At 46.9% G+C, this 25,100-nt stretch overlaps 1 long non-coding RNA gene across 1 annotated transcript in view; it reads left to right on the forward strand.

Moving 5' to 3' along the window:
• LOC139832014 (uncharacterized) overlaps nt 1-15,429 on the forward strand; it is a 76,987-nt gene extending 61,558 nt beyond the window's left edge. The window contains exon 2 of the long non-coding RNA XR_011746467.1: nt 15,210-15,429. This is a non-coding gene — a long non-coding RNA (uncharacterized lncRNA). The remainder of the gene's footprint in view (nt 1-15,209) is intronic.
• The last annotated feature ends 9,671 nt before the right edge of the window (nt 15,430-25,100 follow it).

Consider the following 25,100-nt stretch of genomic DNA (forward strand, 5'->3'; position numbering starts at 1 on the left):
TCTTCACGGATTTGGGTGGATTTCGTGGGGGAGGTGGAAGAACACGAGGGGAAACGCGGGATACAAACTCACACACGCACACAAATCGGGTTGTCCTTGTTGGCCCGAACCACCAACTCGATAGAGGTTGCAGGAAAAGACCTTCCGGTAGAAGTCCCGCAAAGAGATCGACGAATCGAACCCGAGAGATCTAGAAGGGTGAAAAGACCAAGGTTGATAGAAGTGCAAGCAAAAGACCCAAAAGGTAGAAGTGCAAGCAAAAGAACAACGATTGATAGAAATCACCAAAGAGATCACAAAGGTTCGACAAGGAAATCGAGTGACACAAGATCTAGGATCTATGGTAGGGTTTCCCTCAAGGGGTAAGAGCAAAGCTCAAGTTCTTCTTGGTTCTAATCTAACCCTAATTCGTGGCTGGCACAAACATATATATAGCCTAGATCTGGGGATGGGTAACTTAGTCATTTGCGAAAAGTACACAGCCACAGGATTCAAACGAACGGTCCAGATGCAATTGACTTCGGGGGGCCAGCAGTGCCGGTGGTCCCGGGGCGGCAGTGCCGGCCTGGGGCGGATCTTGGCGTCGAAGGCGATAGGCCGGCAGTGCCGGGCTGCCTGGACCGGCAGTGCCGGGGTGCTCTGATCGGCAGTGCCGGGTTGTTTCGGCTGGCAGTGCCGGGGTGCTCTGGGCGGTAGTGCCGGTCTGTAGGTGGCGGCAGTGCCGGCCCTGGAGCGTCTCCTCCGTGGGCAGCAGTCCCTCCTCTTCTCCCGTGAACCATGAAGTTTATTCTTCTTCAGTTTCGTGGTGAGCTTTGTACCTGATGACACATACAACATTTGCATGAGGTAGCATTCCATCCAAAGAGGTGTTCGATGTATACGTGGAAAGGAGTGAATTCACCTCTTGGTGTATGGCTTTGGCCCGAGCTCATATCATTAGGCCACGAGGAGGGCTTATCGTTCTTGAGGAGGCGGTGTCCAAAAGCCACCCCGTATCATCTCCCCCCCTTGCGAGAGAGTCGTCCTCGACTCTATGATCTCCTCATCGCCATGATAGGGTGAGAGGTCGGACACATTGAATGTGTTGCTCACCAAGTACTTGGATGTTGGTATGTCGATGACGTAGGCGTTGTTGTTGATGCGCTTGAGGACCTTGAAGGGACCATCGCCTCGGGGCTTGAGCTTGGAGTTTCGTTCTTGAGGAAAGTGGTATTTGCGAAGGTGTATCCACACTAGGTCTCCTTCATTGAAAATCCTTTTTTTCTTCTTCATGTTGAGTTTAGTTGCTTGACGAAGGACTTGTTGCTCGATTGTTGCCCTTGTATCTTCATGTAGCTTCTTCATGTAGTGGGCTCGCTTGTCGATGTTCATGTTTACTTGCTCATGTAACGGAAGAGGAGGAAGGTCGATCACCGTGGGTGGTTCAAACCCATAGACGACCATGAAGGGACTTTTCATTTTTGTAGAGTGCTTGGCGCGGTTGTAGGTGAACTCCGCATGCGGGATGCAATCTTCCCATGATCTCAAATTCTTCTTGACAAGGACTCGTAATAGTGTGGAGAGGCTTCGGTTTACCTCTTCGGTTTGCCCATCGGTTTGTGGATGTGAGGATGATGAGAACAAAAACTTGACGTTGAACTTGGCCATTAGTGTCTTCCAAAGGTAGCTCATGAATTTGACATCTCGGTCCGAGACAATGCTTCTTGGTAAACCGTGGTGATACGGGGTGGCCTTTGGACACCTCCTCCTCAAGACCGTCAAGCCCTCCTCGTGGCCCAATGACACGAGCTCGAGCCCAAGCCATACACCAAGAGGTGAATTCTCTCCTTTCCACGTATGCATTTGATACTTCGTTGGATGGCATGCTACTTCATGGAAATACCCTATGTTCAATCAGGTACATCGACCAAGACACAAGCCATGGAGACCGAGCCGATGGAGAGGTGATACGTCTCCGACGTATCGATAATTTCTTATGTTCCATGCTTGTTTTATGACAATACCTACATGTTTTGTTCACACTTTATGATGATTTTACGCATTTTCCGAAACTAACCTATTGACGAGATGCCGAAGTGCCAGTTCCTGTTTTCTGCTGTTTTTGGTTTCAGAAATCCTAGTAAGGAAATATTCTCGGAATTGGACGAAATCAACGCCCAGCATCTTATAATTGCACGAAGCTTCCAGAACACCCGAGAGCCACCAGAGGAGGGCCCTGTGGGCCCCAGATGATAGGCTGGCGTGGCCAGGGGGTGGGCCGCGCCCCCCTAGTGTGTCACCGCCTCGTCGACCTTCCGACGCTGCCTCTTCGCCTATTTAAAGGTCCCTGACCTAAATCTTCGATACGGAAAAGCCACGGTACGAGAAACCTTCCAGAGCCGCCGCCATCGCGCAGCCAAGATCTGGGGGACAGGAGTCTCTGTTCTGGCACGCCACCGGGACGGGGAAGTGCCCCCGGAAGGCTCCTCCATCGACACCACCGCCATCTCCATCACCGCTGCTGTCTCCCATGAGGAGGGAGTAGTTCTCCATCGAGGCTAAGGGCTGTACCGGTAGCTATGTGGTTAATCTCTCTCCTATGTACTTCAATACAATGATCTCATGAGCTGCCTTACATGATTGAGATTCATATGAGTTTTGTATCACTATTCATCTATGTTACTCTAGTGATGTTATTGAAGTACTCTATTCCTCCTCCACGGTGTAATGGTGACAGTGTGTGCATCGTGTAGTACTTGGCGTAGGTTATGATTGTAATCTCTTGTAGATTATGAAGTTAATTATTGCTATGATAGTATTGATGTGATCTATGCCTCCTTCATAGTGTGATGGTGACAGTGTGCATGCTATGTTAGTACTTGGTGTAATTGCAATGATCTATCATGCACTCTAAGGTTATTTAAATATGAATATCGAATGTTGTGGGGCTTGTTAACTCCGGCATTGAGGTGCTCTTGTAGCCCTACACAATTAGTGGTGTTCATCATCCAACAATAGAGTGTAGAGTGGTTTTATTATGTGATCAATGTTGAGAGTGTCCACTAGTGAAAGTATAATCCCTAGGCCTTGTTTCCAAATACTGCAATCATCGCTTGTTTACTGTTTTACTGCATCTGTACTGCCTGCAATATTACCACCATCAACCACACGCCAGTTGTAGCAGCAAGCTATTTTCTGGTGTCGTTACTACTGCTCATATACATTTATACCACCTGTATTTCACTATCTCTTCGCCGAACTAGTGCACCTATACATCAAGTGTATTAGGTGTGTTGGGGACACAAGAGACTTCTTGCATTGTGATCGCAGGGTTGCTTGAGAGGGATATCTTTGACCTCTTCCTCCCTGAGTTCGATAAACCTTGGGTGATCCATTTAAGGGAAAACTTGCTGCTGTTCTACAAACCTCTGCTCTTGGAGGCCCAACATTGTCTACAGGAAAAGGAGTGTGCGTAGACATCAAGCTATTTTCTGACGCCGTTGCCGGGGAGGAAAGGTAAAAGGTACTCACACTCCGGATCTCGGCTACTAAGCTATTTTCCGGCGCTGTTGTAAGTACTCGAAGCTATTTCCTTTAGATCCTGCAGTTGTATCTTTTTGTTTCTTGTTTTACACTAGTTCGGCATAATGGAAAGCAACAATGAGCTTTTAAAATTATTTCCTGAGTTAAGACATGGATGGTTTGATGCGAAAATTAAAAAACCCATGGAACATATTAGTATGAACACTTTGAACACCATTGTTGCTAATGATATGGAAAATTCTAAGCTTGGGGAAGCTGGTTTTGATGAGCATGATCTTTTTAGTCCCCCAAGCATGGAGGAGAAAATTTACTTTGATGATACTTTGCCTCCTATTTATGATGATTATAATGATAGTGGTCTTTTGGTGCCGCCTGTTATGGAGGATAAATTTGATTATGATTACAATATGCCTCCTACACTTGATGAGAATAATAATGATAGCTACTTTGTTGAATTTGCTCCCACTATTACTAATAAAATTGATTATGCTTATGTGGAGAGTAATAATCTTATGCATGAGACTCATGATAAGAATGCTTTATGTGATAGTTATATTGTTGAGTTTGCTCATGATGCTACTAAAAGTTATTATGAGAGAGGAAAATATGGTTGTAGAAATTTTCATGTTACTAAAACACCTCTCTATGTGCTGAAATTTTTGAAGCTACACTTGTTCTATCTTCCTATGCTTGTTACTTTGCTCTTCATGAACTTGTTTATTTACAAGATTCCTTTTCATAGGAAGCATGTTAGGCTTAAATTTGTTTTGAATTTGCCTCTTGATGCTCTCTTTTGCTTCAAATACTATTTCTTGCGAGTGCATCGTTAAATCTGCTGAGCCCATCTTAATGGCTATAAAGAAAGAACTTCTTGGGAGATAACCCATGTGTTTATTTTACTTCTGCACTTTTTTTTATATTTGAGTCGTGGAAGTTGTTACTACTATAGCAACCTCTCCTTATCTTTATTTTATTGCATTGTTGTGCCAAGTAAAGTCTTTGATAGTAAGGTTGATACTAGATTTGGATTACTGCGCAGAAACATATTTCTTGCTGTAACGAATTTGGGCAGAATTCTCTGTAGGTAACTCAGAAAAATCTGCCAATTTTTGTGAGTGATCCTCAGATATGTACGCAACTTTCATTCAATTTGAGCATTTTCATTTGAGCAAGTCTGGTTCCTCTTAGAAATTCGTCTTTACGGACTGTTCTGTTTTGACAGATTCTGCCTTTTATTTCGCATTGCCTCTTTTGCTATGTTAGATGGATTTCTTTGTTCCATTAACTTTCAGTAGCTTTGGGCAATGTCCAGAAGTGTTAAGAATGATTGTGTCACCTCTGAACATGTGAATTTTTGATTATGCACTAACCCTCTAATGAGTTTGTTTCGAGTTTGGTGTGGAGGAAGTTTTCAAGGGTCAAGAGAGGAGGATGATATAGTGTGACCAAGAAGAGTGAAAAGTCTAAGCTTGGGGATGCCCCGGTGGTTCATCCCTGCATATTTCAAGAAGACTCAAGCATCTAAGCTTGGGGATGCCCAAGGCATCCCCTTCTTCATCGACAAATTATCAGGTTCCTCCCTTGAAACTATATTTTTATTCGGTCACATCTTATGTGCTTTACTTGGAGCGTCTGTATGTTTTTGTTTTTGTTTGAATAAATGCTTGTGTGGGAGAGAGACACGCTCCGCTGGTTCATATGAACACATGTGTTCTTAGCTTTTAATTTTCATGGCGAAGGTTGAAACTGCTTCATTAATTGTTATATGGTTGGAAACGGGAAATGCTACATGTAGTAATTGGTATGATGTCTTGAATAACTTGATACTTGGCAATTGTTGTGTTCATGTTTAAGCTCTTGCATCATATACTTTGCACCTATTAGTGAAGAAATACATAGAGCTTGCTAAAATTTGGTTTGCATGATTGGTCTCTCTAAGGTCTAGATATTTTCTAGTAAAGTGTTTGAACAACAAGGAAGACAGTGTAGAGTCTTATAATGCTTGCAATATGTCTTTTATGTGAGTTTTGCTGTACTAGTTCATACTTGTGTTTGCTTCAAACAACCTTGCTAGCCTTAGCCTTGTATTGAGAGGGATTACTTCTCATGCATCCAAAATCCTTGAGCCAACCACTATGCCATTTGTGTCCACCATACCTACCCACTACATGGTATTTCTCCGCCATTCCAAAGTAAATTGCTTGAGTGCTACCTTTAAAATTTCCATTCTTTATCTTTGCAATATATAGCTCATGGGACAAATAGCCTAAAAACTATTGTGGTATTGAATATGTACTTATGCATCTTATCTCTTGTAAGTTGCTTGTTGAGCGATAACCATGTTCCTGGGGACGCCATCAACACTTTGTTGAATATCATGTGAGTTGCTATGCATGTTCGTCTTGTTTGATGTAAGGGCGATGTACCATGAGTTGAATGGTTTGAGCATGCATATTGTTAGAGAAGAACATTGGGCCGCTAACTAAAGCCATGATCCATGGTGGAAGTTTCAGTTTTGGACAACAATCCTCAATCTCTTGTGAGAATATCATTTGTTGAATGCTTATGCATAAAAGAGGAGTCCATTATCTGTTGTCTATGTTGTCCCGTTATGGATGTCTAAGTTGAGAATAATCAAAAGCGAGAAATCCAATGCGAGCTTTCTCCTTAGACCTTTGTACAGGCGGCATAGAGGTACCCCTTTGTGACACTTGGTTAAAACATATGTATTGCGATGATAATCCAGGTAATCCGAGCTAATTAGGACAAGGTGCGGGCACTATTGGTATACTATGCATGAGGCTTGCAACTTGTAGGATATAATTTACATGATACATATGCTTTATTACTACCGTTGACAAAATTGTTTCTTGTTTTCAAAACCAAAGCTCTAGCACAAATATAGCAATCAATGCTTCCCTCTGCGAAGGGCCTTTCTTCTACTTTTATGTTGAGTCAGTTCACCTATTTCTCTCCACCTCAAGAAGCAAACACTTGTGTTAACTGTGCATGGATTCCTACATACTTGCATATTGCACTTATTATATTACTTTATGTTGACAATATCCATGAGATATACATGTTACAAGTTGAAAGCAACCGCTGAAACTTAATCTTCCTTTGTGTTGCCTCAATACCTTTACTATAAATCTATTGCTTTATGAGTTAACTCTTATGCAAGACTTATTGATGCTTGTCTTGAAAGTACTATTCATGAAAAGTCTTTGCTATATGATTCAATTGTTTAACCATTGTCTTTACCATTGCTTTGAATTTCTGCATTCATCTCATATGCTTTACAATAGTATGATTAAGATCATGTTGGTAGCATGTCACTTCAGAAATTATCTTTGTTATCGTTTACCTACTCGAGACGAGTAGGAACTAAGCTTGGGGATGCTGATACGTCTCCGACGTATCGATAATTTCTTATGTTCCATGCTTGTTTTATGACAATACCTACATGTTTTGTTCACACTTTATGATGATTTTATGCGTTTTCCGGAACTAACCTATTGACGAGATGCCGAAGTGCCAGTTCCTGTTTTCTGCTGTTTTTGGTTTCAGAAATCCTAGTAAGGAAATATTCTCGGAATTGGACGAAATCAACGCCCAACATCTTATAATTGCACGAAGCTTCCAGAACACCCGAGAGCCACCAGAGGAGGGCCCTGTGGGCCCCAGATGATAGGCTGGCGCGGCCAGGGGGTGGGCCGCGCCCCCCTAGTGTGTCACCGCCTCGTCGACCTTCCGACTCCGCCTCTTCGCCTATTTAAAGGTCCCTGACCTAAATCTTCGATACGGAAAAGCCACGGTACGAGAAACCTTCCAGAGCCGCCGCCATCGCGAAGCCAAGATCTAGGGGACAGGAGTCTCTGTTCCGGCACGCCGCCGGGACGGGGAAGTGCCCCCGGAAGGCTCCTCCATCGACACCACCGCCATCTCCATCACCGCTGCTGTCTCCCATGAGGAGGGAGTAGTTCTCCATCGAGGCTAAGGGCTGTACCGGTAGCTATGTGGTTAATCTCTCTCCTATGTACTTCAATACAACGATCTCATGAGCTGCCTTACATGATTGAGATTCATATGAGTTTTGTATCACTATTCATCTATGTTACTCTAGTGATATTATTAAAGTACTCTATTCCTCCTCCACGGTGTAATGGTGACAGTGTGTGCATCGTGTAGTACTTGGCGTAGGTTATGATTGTAATCTCTTGTAGATTATGAAGTTAATTATTGCTATGATAGTATTGATGTGATCTATGCCTCCTTCATAGTGTGATGGTGACAGTGTGCATGCTATGTTAGTACTTGGTGTAATTGCAATGATCTATCATGCACTCTAAGGTTATTTAAATATGAATATCGAATGTTGTGGAGCTTGTTAACTCCGTCATTGAGGTGCTCTTGTAGCCCTACACAATTAGTGGTGTTCATCATCCAACAATAGAGTGTAGAGTGGTTTTATTATGTGATCAATGTTGAGAGTGTCCACTAGTGAAAGTATAATCCCTAGGCCTTGTTTCCAAATACTGCAATCATCGCTTGTTTACATGCTTTGCATCTGTCTGTCTTGCTGCAATATTACCACCATCAACCACACGCCAGTTGTAGCAGCAAGCTATTTTCTGGTGCCGTTACTACTGCTCATATACATTCATACCACATGTATTTCACTATCTCTTCGCCGAACTAGTGCACCTATACATCTGACAAGTGTATTAGGTGTGTTGGGGACACAAGAGACTTCTTGCATTGTGATCGCAGGGTTGCTTGAGAGGGATATCTTTGACCTCTTCCTCCCTGAGTTCGATAAACCTTGGGTGATCCACTTAAGGGAAAACTTGCTGCTGTTCTACAAACCTCTGCTCTTGGAGGCCCAACACTGTCTACAGGAAAAGGAGTGTGCGTAGACATCAAGAGGGAGCTGGAAATGAAGAAGATGGAGTCCCAACGCTCCAGCCGGAACTTCCGCCCCCCAGGACCGGAACTTCCGGCCAGATGCCTCCCAGATGCCCTCCAGCGCCCAGGAAGAAGCATCCAGCCGGAACTTCCGCCCCGAGCGACCGGAACTTCCGCCCAAGTTCCGCCCTTGTTCCGAAAACGCGCCAAAACACCCCTGGATGATACTGCAAGGAAATCGGCCGTTTTCGGAACTAGGCCGGAAGTTGGTCGGAACTTCCGCCCCGACCGGAACTTCCGCCCTCCAGGACCGGAACTTCCGCCCAGATGCCGCCAAGATGTTGTCCAGCCCCAAGTGAAGGGAATCCAGCCGGAACTTCCGCCCAGGACGACCGGAACTTCCGCCTACTCGACTTTCAGTACGAACATCACTTTTCAGCATGTAACTTACCCCATCTCCCCACCAACTATAAATAGCCTTGTTGGTTCAGATCTGAGATTAGACTTGATGTGAAATTAAACCTGAGCTTTGCTCTTTCCCCTTGAGGGAAACCCTATCATAGATCCTAGATCTTGTACCACCCGGGCTCCTTATCGAATCCTATTGTATATCTTTGGTGACTTCTTCCAATCTTGGTCTTTTGCTTGCACTTCTACCTTTGGGTCTTTTGCTTGCACTTCTATCGATTTTGGTATTTTCACCCTTCTACCTCTATAGGATTTCGATTCGTCGATCTTTTTGCGGGACTTCTACCGAAAGGTCTTTTCCTGCAACTTCTATCAAGTTGGTGGTTCGGGCCAACGAGGACAAACCGATTTGTGTGTGAGTGTGAGTTTGTATCCCACGATTCCCCCTCGCGTTCTTCGTGTTCATCGCGTTCTTCCACCTCCCCCATGAATTACACCCAAATCCGTGAAGATCGGGCACACCCTTGGGCTTAGCCCTTATCACGTGGAATCTCACAATTTCCCTAAAAAACAAGGAGGCAATATGTGAAGCATCATCCGTTCGGGAGCATGGTATAAAATGAGCCATTTTAGAGAATCTATGAACCACTACAAAAATTGAATCATGACCATATTTGGTTCGAGGCAATCCTAGTACAAAGTCCATGCTTATATCGGACCAAGGAGCATAAGAAATAGGCAACAGTGTATAAACGCCATAGGGGTTGGAAGTGGACTTAGCTTGTAAGCATGTTGTACACCGTCGGCAAAGGCGTTCCATGTCGCGGTACATTCTTGGCCAATAGTAGTGAGTTGAAAGTATTGCATATGTCTTATCTTGTCCAAAGTGTCCCATAAAACCACCACCATGCGATTCTTGTAAGAGCATAAGGCGAAGCGAAGACATGGGAATACAAAGTTTGTTGCCCTTGAACAAGAATCCTTGGTGCAAATAGAAATCATCGATGCCCTTATCACTAGAACACTTTGCAAAGATTGGGCCAAAGAAGGTATCGGAGGCATACAGATCTTTGATTTCATTAAGACCCAAAACATGAAAATCCAAACGAGTGAGTACAAGGGTGAGATTGCGGGAAAGAGCATCCGCAACTACATTGTCTGTGCCCTTCTTGTATTTGATTACATATGGAAAGGACTCAATGAACTCAACCGATTTTGCATGTCTTTTGTTCAAATTGTGTTGGATTTTCAAATACTTCAAAGACTCATGGTCGGAGTGAATAATAAACTCTTTTGGCCAAAGATAATGTTGCCAAAATTCAAGAACACGAACCAAAGCATAAAGTTCCTTGTCATATATTGGATAGTTGAGACGTGCGCCATCCAACTTCTCGCTATAGTATGCCATGGGTTTTCCATCTTGCATAAGGACTCCACCAATACCGAGTCCACTTGCATCGTATTCAATCTCAAAAGTTTTGGCAAAGTTCGGAAGAACAAGAAGTGGTGCCTCGTGTAACGGCCCCGGGTAGTACCCCTATTAGGTTTGTTTGTGCCTTTTCTTTTATGCATAACCATAGCATCATGCATATTTTGTTCCCAACATTATTTTATTGCGAAAAGTTTTCTCTCCTTTTCATCCCAAAAGTAAATCCATATTTTTCTTGTAATTTTATGGTACCAAAACTATTTTTAAAGCTTTTAAAACCAATCAGAAAAATAAAACAGAAAACAGTTTTCAATTAAAAAAAAGGGAGAGAACTGGCTAGGCTAGCCAGGCCCAAGTCGGCCCCAGGCAGCCCAACCGACCCAGCCGGCGAAACCCCTCCCCTGGCAATCTTCCACTCCCACCCCTGCCGCCAGCCTTCTCTCACCCCCCTGTTCTTTTTCTTTTTTCCGAATCAATCCTTCCACCTCTCCTCTCGTCTCTGCCTTGACTCAGACCCAAACACGACCCCGCTCGACCCCGCCTCACGTTCTTCGACGGTAGCAGCCCGCTTCGCCCTTGTCCGGCTGTCGCCAGCCTTTCTCCGGCCGCCGCCGCCCTGGGCCCCGCCTGCAGTACCGCCTCTCCCATCGCGAGCGCGCGCCCTCGCCTCCCCCGCCTCTGCGCGTGCCGCGCCACCCCTCGCGCGAGCTCTGCTCTTCCCCGCGCCCGCGCCTTCATCCTCCCGTCCCCGGCGCGCCGCCCTGCTTCCTCGCCCGGCCGCGTGCCTCCTCCCCTCGTTGCGCCTCTCCTCTTCCAGTTGCCGGTCGACGCCGCACCACGCGTGACCGCCTCAGAGCATCTCCATCCGCGTCCCCCAAAGCGTCCCCTAAACCGCGCCGGATTGAGCGTTTGGGGGACGTGTTTCGTTTGTGCCGTCTTTGGGGGACGTCGCTCCCCAGCCGCGTCCCCCAAACGCCGCCCCCAAACATTTAAATTACTTTTTTTTGGCATTTTTATTTCAATTTCCACAAACTAATACATAATTTGGAACGTGGTTTTCCACAAACTAATACATAATTGGGAACGTGGTTTTCCACAAACTAATACATAATTGAGAACGTGGTTTTCCACAAACTAATACATAGTTTGAACCGTCGTGGACACAAATATAAAATTTTGCAAAGAAACTAAACCTAACTAGGCCGTGCATCGAAGGTTTCCTGTGTTCGCTGCTAAGAAAGAACACTCGAGGGCACACCCAGTCACCTAAACTGGAAAATCCAGCGGGAGGATGGTGCCCTTGTTGGTTCTACCGATGAGGCGAACAGACAGAAACCTCCGTGCACGTGTTCGCTGCGAAGAAAGAACACTCAGTCGTCCTCCTCGTCGGTGATGTCGCCGTGGTAGTCCCGGCGGCACCGCGTCTCGTCGAAGACCTTGACGCTCATGTCCCTGTCGCCGAAGTAGGAGAATAGGAGGATGAAGCCGGCTTGGAGGCTGTGGTGCCGCGCGAACTTCTCCCAGCCGATGTTGAGGTACATCTTGCCGCGCACGTCGTAGATCACGTCGACGATCCACCGGTAGTAGCCGCACGCAGCCTCCCGCAGATGCATCGTGCACGGGCGATCGTCGCCAGCGACGTAGTCGGCGAAGGAGTCCGGCAGCCTCTGGATGCGGCGCGGGTCGCCCTTGAGGACGAGGACGAACCGAACCGCACGTCCGGCTCCACGTCCATCTCCGACGATGATGAAGCCGGCGGTGTGGAAGGCGACGGCGAGCGTTCAGCTCTGCCGCGGCCACGACCACGACCACGACCACGACCACGGCCGCGAGGTCGGCCTCCCGCCTCTACCGGACATAGCGTCGAGTCTTGTTGAGATGGTGGCGGCAAGGGTTTGGGAGAGAGGCACTAGGGTTTGTGTGTGAGAGGGACGATGAGAGGCGGCCTTTTATAGGCCGGAGGGAGGCGGGGAGCGGTGGCGCGCATTAACGCCGGCACGCAGAGCTAGGCGCGACGGGACGCGTCGCTGCGTCGCTGCGGGAACTGCACCGCCAATAACTTTCGTCGCGAGGTAGGCGACGGTTAGGTTAAAAATTTATTGTGCCGCTGACGAGTCGGCCCCGCCACTCCCCGTCTCGCTTTTCGTTGTGTCCGGCGTCCCCGGTGCGTCCCCGGTGCGTCCCCTGTGGGACGGGGACGGGCTCGGGGCGCCGGACACCGTTTGGGGGCGCGCCGGACAAAAATGGGCTTTGGGGGATGCGGCTGGAACACATTTTCTGTCCGGCGCGCCCAAATTCCTTTGGGGGACGCTTTGGGGGACGCGAGTGGAGATGCTCTCAGTAGCTTGCAGCAGAGTGCCGCCGCGAGCCGCCTCCTCCTCCCGGTCACGGACGTCTTCAACTCCAAGGGCCACGCATCCTCGCTCGTCCGCTGCCTGCTGCCGTCCCGCGGTTCCTCGCGCGGGCAGGCCAGCGCTGCTTCTCGCCGTCTTGGCCGCCCGTCCTCTTCGTCGCCTGCGTGGCGTCGTACACCTCCACGCGCGCCCCTTATTCCCCTGCACGTTGAGCTCGTCTGTTTCCCGCCGCGAGCACCTCCTGCGTGTCCTCTGCGCTCGAGTCTCTCCACCACGTGAGCAGCCAATCGGGATCCTGCCGTATGTGCGCGTGCACGCCTCATGCTCAGTTTCCTCTCGTCGACCGTGGCGCCCTGGTTCGGCCTCGTCGTCCTCTACCTACGGGCACCACTGCATCCCGTTCAGCTGCTCAAGATCACCGTTGCTCAAGACCACCATGCCACCAAGTTCTTCGCTATCGCTCCGTTCCCGTCACTTTGAGCTCGTCATGTGTGTGTGCACAGGATTCTTGCGCCGTCGTTTTGGCTCGTACGTATCCTCACAGTGTTGTCTGCTCGTTTTCTATTGAATCGCGTGGTCTACAACGATGCAATTTGTGAATGTATGGTCCTTGATACATGCTTCTTCTCTCAGGCACATGCACCGCCGACCGCATCCCCAATCGCAGCGAACCCGACGATCATTGTTCCGGAACGTCTACTTCATCTTCATCTACTTCCTCTTCGAACCCGAAGACATCGGCAACTTTCGCCACTCCCGTTCGAATTCGGCGACCATCCTTGTTACCGTGAGCCCCCGAGCCTAACCAACCTATTTTATAAATGCCCATATAACTTGTTGCATCTATCTTGTGCATCAACATCAATCATATCATGTTGCGTCGCATTGCATATGTGGGTTCGGATAAATAGCGATACACCTAATAACTAAATATGGAATTGTGCGGGGTTGATATTGCGTCCCGGTTCCATTAAATTTTGTGTAGCGCACCTATGCCTTGTTTTGCCATGCTAATGAACATTTAATATACGGGGTGGATAAACAACTCGAACCTAATAATTGTAGGTCGGAATTCCGATTCCGTTTAAATTGGATATAAGTTGCACCGCCGCATCATGTTTGCCATGTCATGCATGCATACCATATCATGAGCATGCCGATTCTTCTACCATAGTAGTAAGATTTGCATCCGATGTGTGTTCCAGCATCTTCTTCTTCCCGGATAGGATCGCGAAGTGGTGTTGTGAGATACGACGAGTTCTTCGACAAGTCCTTCTGCAGTTTTTCGCAGGCGAGCCCTCTCTCTTCACCAATTTTATATTTTGCTCTCCCTCGCACTGCTATCCTTATGTTGCGATTCTTATCGAGTCACGTGTCATATTCCACTTGTTTACCATAATAATCCTATATGTATCATTCCTTACCCATAGCCGTTGCTTGATGTTTGAGCCTTGTGAGTCGTAGGCGTGTTTAGGCTCTGTTGTTTATCTTGATCTGTTATCGGGATATGTTGGGTTGTTGGGAGGTTATCACATGTTATATTAGTTTGTTGGAGATACACATGCTTTACTTAATTGTTAACAACTAAAATTGTAAGCAGAGGCATCTGTGAGCCCCTTTGCGAAAGCATCGGAACTTTGACTTGCTAATGTCCCCTAGGACCCGAGTTCTTGTTATCTGTTCCGAGATTGAGCGCTCTACCCATACGTGGGGACGATTATTGGGACCCCTCCTCACCCATTACCTTTTTCTCAAGTCAGTTGAAAAGGGGCCACAACCTTGGTTTTATTTGCCTATGTCATGTATGCCATGATTTACTTACTGTTGCCTTCGGGTGTTTACTTCCTGTTGCCTTCGGGTGTTTATATTCTGTACTGTATCCCACGGAACGTTTAGCGAAGCATGTGGTTTGCACGCCTAGCCGTTAACGCAAAACCTGAGTCCGCTTCGGAGTACGGCCGGACTTCGTCACGGGTAGCTTAGTCGGGTGCCCCCCTAGACTTTCTTGTTGAACTGGGAACGGTCTTGTTGTGAGACATCCACCTGTCGTAAGTGGGTCGAGCATGCGTATGGTACATTTGGGCAACCCCTGCAGGGTGTACATCTTATCGATAAGCCGTGTCCGCGGTTATGGACGACTTGGAATTGTATAGCTTGATCATAGAACAACTTACACCTTATACTTGTTGTTAATAATATGATAATAACTTGCGTAGTAATATAGCATTACTACAACCGATACCTAATAAAACTTGTTCACCGTTGAGTGCCTTTTACATTGCCTCTTCGCTTTGTTGAAGGAGATATCTGTATTTGGCTGGGTTATGTTTGTGTAGTATTTATCTGTTACCTTATGCGCTCTCTTATCTTCTCTGATTAGACAGATGTTGTAGCGTGTCTCTATCGGTTATAGTTTTGCTGCCGCTAAACCTATCGTATAACCCCAGGTGATATATTCGCCCGGCGAGCATAGCCATTTCTAGTCTCGCTAAATACGTGCCGGAGTTCGTTCCTTGGTACTTACTCTCGCCTTTTCTTTTTCTCTGCTGTTTCCTCCCTTTTGTCGGCAACCGATGGCCCGACTTCGACAGGTACAAGATGACGATGTTAGCAAGGTTACCCTTCCGGCTTTGCCGGGCAGGGTTATGGACGCCACTGGTTATCTTCAGGACTCTTAGTCCAATTTGTATCTTGTCTGTACTCGGACGTATTTGATCTTCTGTATGATTTGGATCTTTGTATTGTATATTTGTACCTTGACTCGTTGGAGTCGTTGTTGTAATATATGTATCTTGTGGGCTCTATTGTAAACCTGTTATAATATTACTACTCGTGGTAATTCCTCTGGCATCACGTGTGTGCTTCGTCGTGCACGTCGTGTCGGAGGGCGTCCCAGAATCGATATCGTGCGGATTTCGGCGGGTTCGCTGGATTCCTCATGGTACCGATTTCGGGGCGTCACACCTCGGTGAGTTTCTTTTTAAACTCATCAAAAGCTTTTTGTCGGGTCTTGCCCCACACGAATGGAACATTCTTTTTAGTAAGCTCATTTAAAGGGCAAGCAATGGTGCTAAAATCTTTCACGAAATGTCTATAGAAACCGGCAAATCCATGAAAACTTCGAACTTGACCAACGTTGGTAGGAGTGGGCCAATTGTGGATGGCCTCAACCTTCAAAGAATCAACTTCAATACCATTGGCGGAAACCACACATCCAAGAAAAACCAACTTGCTTTGTGCATAAGTGCACTTGGGAAGATTTGCAAAGAGCTTTTCGCGGCGCAAGATGCATAAGACTTCTCTCACATGTTTCACATGGTCCTCAAAATTTTTTCTATAAATGAGAATATCATCAAAGTAGACAACCACACTCGTGCCAATGAGAGGTCTCAAGATGTGATTCATAAGATGTATAAAAGTTGATGGAGCATTTGAACGACCAAATGGCATGACAAGCCATTCATAGAGACCAAGTTTGGTCTTGAATGTCGTCTTCCATTCATCACCAATTGCCATGCGGATTTGGTGGTAGCCACTACACAAATCTATCTTAGATAAAATCGTGGCACCACTCAATTCATCAAGCATGTCATCTAAACGTGGAATGGGATGGCGGTATCAAACTGTAATGGCATTGATGGGGCGACAATCCATACACATTCTTTGCGACTCATCCGGTTTAGGAACGAGAATCACCGGAACCGCACAAGGGCTTAAGCTTTCACGTACATACCCTTTTTCGAGGAGATCTTGAATTTGGCGTTGAATCTCCTTTGTCTCGTCAGGGTTGGTGCGGTAGGCGGCACGGTTTGGTATAGGGGCGCCGGGTATGAGGTCGATGCGGTGCTCGATTCCTCTAAGTGGTGGTAGTCCACGAGGGAGCTCGTCGGGGAAGACATCTTGGAACTCCTTCAAAAGAGACAATAAAGACGAAGGAAGTGTTGTTAAGTTGTTAGTCTCCGAGGGTGGCCCCTTGCAAATGAGCACATAGTGCAATTTGGTGGATGGGTTGTGGTGCACTTCTCTCATCTCACTTTTGGTAGCTATGAGGACACTCTTCATGTCACTCACATATGGCTTGTGGTGCTCACTCTCTTTTTGGTGGATCACTCTCTCACCGCTCATCTCACTAGTGATAGTAGCTTCCTTAGCCCTCGCTAAAGCCTTTGCATTGTCCTCAATTACTTGGCTAGGAGTCATTGGGCGTAGGGTGAAGGACTTGCCGTTGGCCTTGAAGCTATAGGCATTTGTGTAACCATCATGGTTTGCTTTCTTGTCATATTGCCAAGGGCGACCAAGTAGCATGTGGCACACCGTCATAGGCACTACATCACAATCAACGGTATCTTCATAGGCGCCGATCTTGAAGGATATTGTGATGGTGTGTTGTATCTTCACATTTCCATTGTCACTTAGCCATTGCACATGGTAAGGATGGGGGTGTTTCCGGAGCGTGAGGTTGAGCTTGGAGAATAGTTTGGTGCTTGCAAGATTGTGGCAACTACCTTCATCGATGATAACCTTCATTGACTTGCCATTGATTCTATCTCTTGTTTGGAAGATATTGTATCTTTGGTCTTCATTGGGGAGTGTATGGGTTGTCAACACTTTGGTCACCACAAGTGAGGGGCTTGCATCATGCACACATAGGATTTTCTCTTGGTCTTCCAAGTCATCATCTTCATAATTGGTTGCAGCTTGTACCAAGGCTTCATATTTACCTTCACTCAAGTACTCCACATCTCCATCATCCCGAGTTATCATAACTCTTGTGTTCTTGCATTCAAAGAATTTATGTCCTTGTGCACCACACTCGAAGCAAGTGATGTTACTAGATCTCGTGGAAGCTTTGGAGGACATAGTTGATTGATCCGGCGTGAAGCTTGTTGTTTTGATGGCACTTTTTGTTTGCTTGGGAGGATCCTTGAAGGCACTAGCACTTGTATTTTTGATGCTTGAAGAGGCATTTGTTGCATTTCTTGCGGCGAAGAAGTTCTTGGACTTGGCACTGTTGCTAAGTCTTCTCACACTTGGCGCTTGGCCCTTGTAGCTTGATGAAGTAACTCAACCATGTTTGTGTAAGGCAAGAATTCCACTATCCTCTTGACGGGAATGTTCAATCCATTCAAGAATCTTGCCATAGTTTGTTCTTCTCGCTCATCCACATTGGCACTCATCATGGTCATGTGCATCTCCTTGTAATACTCCTCAACGGACTTGAAGCTTTGCTTGAGTTGAGTTAGCTTGTTGAAGAGGTCACGTTTGTGGTGGGTGGGCACGAAGCGTTCGTGCATGACTTCTTGCACCTCTTCCCATGTGTCAATGGGCTCTAAGTCTTCCTTTTCACGCTTCTTGTTTACTTCTTCCCACCAAACATTTGCATATCCCTCAAACTCAAGTGATGCCATGGCCACCTTCTTTGCTTTGGAGAAGTTGGGGATGCGGAAGATTTTGTCAACCTTGAGTACCCAAGACAAGTATGCATCGGGGTCTTCCTCTCCTTGGAACATGGGCATGGTGAAATTTAGCTTCCCAAAGATTTCTTCCTCATTACGGTCATTGCGTGTAGGAGGTGGTCTTTCTTCACCATGGTCTTGGCGTTGTTGAGGTTGAGGTTGTGGACCTTGAGCATCTCTATTGTTGTTTCTATTTTGTTGACGAGGAGGTGGTCTTCCATGACCTTGATCTTGATCATCATTGTTGCGGCGTTTTCGAGGCATCACACTTTCTTCACTTGATGTTTGGTGATGACTTGATCCCTCATTTCTCTCCCGAGGAGGTGGTCTTCTACCATGAGGTCGATCATCATGATGGCAGCGATTATCTTGACCTTGAGGGCGTGGTGCCCCATCACGTTGAGGTTGAACAACATTGATGATTTGGTGCTCTTGTCGCGCTTGCCTTTGTTCCTCCTCATGAAGGCGTTGTCTTCTAGCTTGAGCTTCTTGTGCTTGTCGATGTCGTTCTTGTTCTTCAAGTGCTTGTTGTTCATTGTGTATCCGCTCTTGTTCCCTTGCACGAACTAGCTCTTGATCATGTCGTAGGCGTTCTTGCTCTTGTTGGAATTGAGCATGGAGAGTCTCTTGTTGAAGGCGCTCTTCTTCAAGGCGTTGACGTTCTTGGACAAGTCGAAGTCGTGCTTGCTCCGCTTCTTGAGCTTGTTGTTGAAGCACTTGAGCATCCACATTATGGTGGCGTGGGTCTTCATTGGAATCATGATGAGACGGTGTAGGAGCTCGTGACCTTGAACTTTGAGAGCACGAAGACCTTGAGTGGTGTCTCCTATTGTCTTGCCGGTTGAGTGTGTGAAAGATATTGTCCAACGCTGTCTTCATTTCTCTTGTTTCTTGACCATGTATGGCGAGTGTTGCTTTCAACTCTTGGCCTTGAGCGTCAATATTCTCATGGAGGTCTTGAACTTGGTTGTTGAGGTCTCTCCTTTGCACTTGAGCTCGTTCTTCATAGCGTAGGGTGGTATCTTCCATTATTGCTTCTAGTTCATTGAGCTTGGAGTGGACGGCTTGAGTAGCTATCCAATGTCGGTGACGTGTCATCGGTAGTTGGTTCCCTTCTCCACTAGAGATGATTACAACTAAAACAAGAACTATGTGGTGGGTGGTTGGGAGAAACTACCAAAAAGTGTCAAAACTTGCGACCAAAATCGAAAAGGTGTTTCAAGTCGGAGGACAAACGATATGTATGCACACACACACAAAACAAAAACTCTATATGGTGTTAGGTATGGATGTGGAAAGGCAAATGGATAACTGTCAACACCCAGATTTCTAAGTCCAGATGCCTATTATGCCATACATCGCAATCCCAGGAAGATTGTCGTTGCGAGACATAACAGTAGATATCATAAGTCATCATTCATTACAAACCATAATCGTCTTACGAATTCTAATCACATGATCCAATATTACACAAATAGTTGATCTAATGATCAACGAACACAATACATAGCTGAAGCGTAATAGAAGTGGACTGTCTAATCCACAGGCCAACGCTTGACGTCAGAAGATTCCTAGTTGTCGTAGACGTCCTGCTGGCCGTCATCTTGGTACTGTTGTTCTTCTTCATATTCTGGCCATTGGAATAGCCAGGGACACAGCCGTGAGTACTTTAAAGTACTCGCAAACTAATACTAGTGTAAGTATTATCAATTTGACTAAGGGAGTGCTAAGCTCTAGTTTTATTTGCATAAAGCCAATTTTAGTTCACAGGCATTTCATAAAGGACTCATCATATGCTAACTAACTCAAGTGGGAACATTAGTGTCATTCCCACAACTCAGTTGTGATTCAAGTCAAGTCACCATTCAATTCATCCTTTCTTTTCAAGAAAACATCTGCCAACGGAACAATATGGCCTTTCCAACCATCCATAACCGTGGACATGGCTATTTGAATAGATTTACACTCTGCAGAGGTTGCACACTTGTGCCACAACATTTGATTACATCCGTCAGGGATAGCCCTGAATCATCGTAACTCAGTACGCGGATCATCAACCATAACCTTTCACTTACATACCCTAGTATAGGTACCTCTCCCCATGAGCTTGGCCTCCCAGTGAAGACAAACCGTCAGCCTGGGAACTGCACAGGGCTTGGGCCGGACATTCACCTCATTTCACATCATTTCACTTTCAACGGAGGAAGCCTCGGCATAACCCCTATGATGCTTGTTCAGAGGGAACCCATACTTAGATGTATAAACTTCCAGTTACGCCCTACCCATAATCAGGTATTGTGGGGGTACTCAAAATTGGAAAGGTATTGACGAGGCGGTTCCTCGGCAATGCCCACCATGAGGGGCTTGGGTTTTAGAGAAAGGTGACGACGGAAGTTCCGGGAGCGAGGCGGTACACGACGTACCCAGGTTCACGTCCCCGCGGTGGAGGATCGCTACGTCCTGCTAGCAATCCAGTATATGAATATATGAGTACAGGGGGCCGCCTTGGGCGGAGTTGTTGGATCTAGTCTAGTTCTAATCCGCGGGTTGCGGTTTCTAGGCGTGTCGCCTCTATGATTATGTTTCTGATTGTGTGTCCCAAGGGGTGCCCCTGCCTGGCTTTATATATCAGCCAAGCTAGGGTTTACAAGAGTCCTAGTAGGATTCATATTGGAGTCTTCTTTCCTTGTAGTCCAAGTTGAGGCGCGTGCAGGTCCAGCTTGTCGAGTCCTTGTGTTGGTCCAGCTTCATAGTTTGCACCGGGTATGGCAATGTTGAGTACCCGAAGGGTTATGCCCACGTCAGTAGCCCCCGAGTGTCTGGCCGAAGTGAAGCTTCGGGCAGGGACTAAAGTTGTCTTTGCCGAATGTCTTGATCATCTGCTGAATCTTGCGCTCGATGTAGAGTCGAAGTTGCTTTCTGTCGGGTGCGCGAAGCGCTCCCGATGGGAGTAGCCCCCGAGTCTATGGGCGGGTGCTTGCAGCCACGCATAGACTCAAGTTGTACTACTCGAAGATCTTGATTGCTGATGTCTTCAACTTTATTCTTCTTTGTTGGCGAAGTTGCCATATTTTTTATTAGGTGCGCGAAAAGCGCTCCCGATGGGAGTAGCCCCCGAGCCTGTAGATAAATATGAAATAGTTATGTATAGGGTAAAAAATGCTAAGTTAAATACCGTACACATCCTCGAGTTCCGAGAACATGATGCTGATGACTCTGATGATGTCATCGATAGAGGAGTTGATGATTTGGCCCATAGGAGCCGATGATTCAGATGATAGCCCAGAAGAGCCGATGATTGGGATGATGGCCCATAGGAGCCGATGATTGGGATGATAGCCCAGAGGAGCCGATGATTCAGATGATATCCCAGAAGAGCCGATGATTGGGATGATGGCCCATAGGAGCCGATGATTGGGATGATAGCCCAGAGGAGCCGATGATTCAGATGATAGCCCAGAAGAGCCGATGATTGGGATGATGGCCCAGAGGAGCCGATGATTCAGATGATAGCCCAGAAGAGCCGATGATTGGGATGATGGCCCATAGGAGCCGATGATTTTTATCGAGTGCGCGTCCAGCGCTCCCGATGGAAGTAGCCCCCGAGTGTGGGCACTGATGCTTGCAACCATGAATAAACTCAAGTCGAAATAGGTATTTTGGCTACTTCATCCAAGTGTTTGGATTGCATAGTCGAGACCTTTTGTTCGGTAGATACATGTATATATACTTTTACCGTGTTAATGCCGTTGGCAAATTTTGAAGGAGCAAATCTTAATTGTCCGTTAGATGTATGTATACTAGTTGGTCAGCAAATCATTATGAGTGATCAGCTCGTGTTGCAGGTTTTGCTAAACCTGTTGTATGCGCAACTTTGCTTTCAACCGATTGTAAGTCTTGACCGTGGGTCGTTTTCGTACGTGTTTCATGATCCTTGCTATCTGCGGCACTCTTTGAGGCATCTATAGCAAAGGAAAAGAGAAAGGTCCCCGTTGCTGCATGATCCTTGCTATTTGCGGCACTCTTTGAGGCATCTATAGCAAAGGAAAAGAGCAAGGTCTCCGTTGCTGCATGATCCTTGCTATTTGCGGCACTCTTTGAGGCATCTATAGCAAAGGAAAAGAGCAAGGTCTTCGTTGCTTCATGATCTTTGCTATTTGCGGCACTCTTTGAGGCATCTATAGCAAAGGAAAAGAGCAATGTCCCCGAAATAATCTTCAGGGGACCGTGCATAGTCAAATCTTCAAGGGACTGTGAGCCCAGTCGAATCTTCAAGGGACTGTGAGCACAGTCAAATCTTCAATGGACGGCGCTCCCGATGGGAGTAATAGTCTTCATATCTTCTTGGGTTCCAGCGAACCGGCGCTCCTGATGGGAGTGACCGCAATAGCTCGAAGATATTCCAGTAGCCCCTGAGTAATTCCAGCGCTCCCGATGGGACCGCGTCAGGTCGATATTAAATAAGATGACATCCATTGAATATTCCAGATGATGAATCCACCAACCCGAGAGTGCATCGGGAGAAGATATATCCAGAGCCGAAGAAGATAAGTCCATCGAGTAATTGTATATGATGGAGAAAATAAATCCACTGATTCGGGGAGAATAAATCCACCGAGTAATCGAGAGTACTGGAGGTAACGATGTAATGGCGCCTCCCCAATCATCGGGTGTGACGAAAGAAAGAGGAACACTTAGTTCTGCGGGCGCAGTAGAAATAGTTGCACGGCCAAAGATAGTCCGTGCAGCGGGCGCAGCCGAAATAATTCCGCAGCCAGAGATAGTCCATGCGGCAGACGCAGCCGAAATAATTCCGCGGACAGAGACAGTCCATGCGGTAGGCGCAGCCGAAATAATTCCGCAGCCAGAGATAGTCCATGCGGTAAGCGCAACCGAAATAATTCCGCAGCCAGAGATAGTCCATGCAGCAGGCGCAGCCGAAATAATTCCGCGGACAGAGACAGTCCATGCGGTAGGCGCAGCCGAAATAATTCCGCAGCCAGAGATAGTCCATGCAGCAGGCGCAGCCGAAATAATTCCGCGGACAGAGATAGTCCATGCAGCAGGCGCAGCCGAAATAATTCCGCAGACAGAGATAGTCCACGCGGCGCCTGGCTGACGTGGCCGATGAAGAGGACGTTGTTGACATAGCCGATCCGCTGTGGGTGAGCATCCGAATATATCGGGTCCGTAATATCGGGTCCGCGGCAGGCGAGCCCCCGAGTAAGAAGAGTGCGCGATGGCGGGCGCGGTCAGCCGAGCAGGGCAGTCGAAGCTTGTTCCGATCTGCAGTCATATTACAGCACAAAAAACTGTGCACAAATAATAGTACGAGCCAAAGAATATTTGGCGAAATTAAATTTTGCATGCAGTAACTAATTGAAAAGGTAGCACATGATATTTTTGTATCGGACACCCGTCGCTGATGAGCTCGGATGGCTTGATCCATGTAGGGTAGTAGCAGTCGATGAAGTGATGGGTCCACGACAGGTGAGCTTCCGAGTGCGCGATGGCGGGCGTGGTCAGCCGAGCAGAGCAGTCGATGGACGAGCTCCCGAATATATCAAGTCCGCGATGCAACAAGCGAGCTCCTGAATATATCAGTCGGTTGAACTCCAGTAAACCGGTGCTACCGATGGAAGTAATAGTCTTCATATCTCCTTGGGTTCCAGTGAACCGGCGCCATCCAAGATAATCCACGCAGCGGGCGTGGCCGAAATAATTGCGCCATCCAAGAAAGTTCCTGCCGGTGAACGCAGTCGAAAGTTGCTCGTAGTTGAAGTTATGCTGACCCATTGTTTGATTTCCTTTTTCTTGGCTTCACATGATTCCGTTAGTACTCGTTTGGACGGGTGTCAGTAGCCGAAATATCCATGCATGATTCTCGTTGTGATAAACATGCTGATTAGCACGTTAGGCAGTAAATCCATGAAAGGGAAAAGTTCAATCTTCCGAGAAGCGCTGGAGGGATTTATCTTGCTTCATGCCTGCCTGCTTTTGCCTAGACCGATCCTTGTTGATGTCTGAACGCGGGCTCTCTTTCCTTTTCTTTGTAACTTGACTTCATGATTTCTTTTCTTTTTTCCTTGTGATGCGGCTGCTAGGGAGTCCACGCGAGTAACTACTGCAATCGGGACTGCCGACACAGTTTTGTTGTCGTAGATCGGATACAGCGGCGCCACTTTTCGATGTAGATCGGATGCACTGCTGCCGCTTTGTTGAAGATGATCGGCATGTACGTTGTTGACGATGATGAACTTTGACGGATCCCGCCCGGATGACAAAATCCAACGTCGCGCTTCCCACAGACGGCGCCAATTGACGAGACGGTTCCTCGGCAATGCCCACCATGAGGGGCTTGGGTTTTAGAGAAAGGCGACGACGGAAGTTCCGGGAGCGAGGCGGTACACGACGTACCCAGGTTCACGTCCCCGCGGTGGAGGATCGCTACGTCCTGCTAGCAATCCAGTATATGAATATATGAGTACAGGGGGCCGCCTTGGGCGGAGTTGTTGGATCTAGTCTAGTTCGGTTTCTAGGCGTGTCGCCTCTATGATTATGTTTCTGATTGTGTGTCCCAAGGGGTGCCCCTGCCTGGCTTTATATATCAGCCAAGCTAGGGTTTACAAGAGTCCTAGTAGGATTCATATTGGAGTCTTCTTTCCTTGTAGTCCAAGTTGAGGCGCGTGCAGGTCCAGCTTGTCGAGTCCTTGTGTTGGTCCAGCTTCATAGTTTACACCGGGTATGGTAATGTTGAGTACCCGAAGGGTTATGCCCACGTCAGGTATCGCATCCAAACCCAACATCAGTTTTTATCAAAATTCACCATCTCATTCAAGTCATATTCACCTTCAAAGATCTTTCAATAGAATGACTCATCATTCCAAGGTTTTCAAAGTCATTTCAAATCACAAGTTCCCATCTAGAGTAGTCAATTTTATTTGTTAGTAGTAGCACTAGTCATCAGGGGTGCTATCTAGCTTATCCAGCTTTGAGGCTACCTTTGCTATTCTTGCAACACTCTAT

The sequence above is a fragment of the Lolium perenne genome, chromosome 6 (assembly GCF_019359855.2).
Source record: "Lolium perenne isolate Kyuss_39 chromosome 6, Kyuss_2.0, whole genome shotgun sequence".
NCBI lineage: Eukaryota > Viridiplantae > Streptophyta > Magnoliopsida > Poales > Poaceae > Lolium > Lolium perenne.